A 1,410-nucleotide genomic window follows, 5' to 3' on the forward strand; every position below is an offset into this window, starting at 1 on the left:
GTAAGACGAACTATAAGGCAAGCTAAAAGAGATGGCTGGTGAAGCTTTTGTAGTAAAAACATTTGTACGGATCCATGGGTCAGGGAATTTGAGTGAAGAAGGAAGGAGGAGGTGGGAAATAACACAGAGACGACATCTAGGAAAAAATGGGGGAATAGAAGATCAGTCCGTTAACCTCCTGTTTACTCTAGATCACCTGAAAAGAGCAATTAGTAATTTAAATAATACACTGTCGTCTCCAGGAAAAGATCAGATCACAAATATAATGTTGAAACATCTTAAAGATGGGGCTATGGGCACATTTTTAGATTTGTATAATAGCGTATGGGAGGAAGCAAGATTACCAAATGCTTGGAAAGAAGCTATGATAATTCCAATAAGAGAGCCTGGCAAAGATCCTTCTAAACCAGTGATCCTCAAATCTGGCCCGCGAGATCCACTTTCCTGCAGAGTTCAGCTCTAACCCTAATCAAACACACCTGAGCATGCTAATCAATGTCTTCAGGATCATTAGAAAATCACTGGTAGGTGCGTTTGATCAGGGTTGGCGCTAAACTCTGCAGCGCATTGGCCCTCCAGGGCGAGATTTGAGGAAGATCCTTCTAAACCATCTAATTATAGGCCAGTAGCTCTTACTTCGAATATATGTACATTAATGGAAAGGATGGTTACAGACCGTTTGACATATTTATTGGAAAAGAGAGGAATATTAACTAATAGCAAAGTGGTTTTAGAAAAGGAAGAGGAACAATGGACCCTGTTGTATGTTTGGAAAATGAAATTAGAAAAGCTCAGGTAAATAAAGAGTCAGTAATTGCAGTATTTTTCGATGTTGAGAAAGCATATGATATGATGTGGAGGGAGGAACTTTTGATAAAACTGAAAATGATGAATATAGATGGAAGAATTTACAATTGGATTAAAGATTTTATGGCGTACAGAAGTATACAGGTGAGAATTGGAAATGAATTGTCAAACAGATGTGAGATAGAAAATGGAACGCCACAAGGGAGTGTTATAAGTCCATTCATTTTTTCCATAATGATTAATGATGTATTTACTCAAGTACAGCAAGATGTAGGTCGATCTCTTTCGCTGATGATGGAGCTCTATGAAAAAGGGGAAGGAATATTTTGTATATTAATGGAAGGATGCAAGAAGCAATTCGACGGGTAGAAGAATGGGCAGGTGATTGGGGATTTCCATTTTCAGTAGAAAAGACTAAGACTATAATTTTCTCTAGGAAAAGGATTATACCAGAAATGAACTTGAAGATGTACGGGAGGTCCTTAGAGAGAGTTCGAGTTTTTACATTTGTAGGTATTTATTTTGATTCAAAACTTACATGGGTGGATCATATAAACAAAGTTATTGAAAAATGTCAGAAGGTATTAAACATCATGAGATGTG

This window comes from Sinocyclocheilus grahami, unplaced genomic scaffold (assembly GCF_001515645.1).
Source record: "Sinocyclocheilus grahami isolate Dianchi unplaced genomic scaffold, SAMN03320097.WGS_v1.1 scaffold786.1, whole genome shotgun sequence".
Lineage (NCBI taxonomy): Eukaryota > Metazoa > Chordata > Actinopteri > Cypriniformes > Cyprinidae > Sinocyclocheilus > Sinocyclocheilus grahami.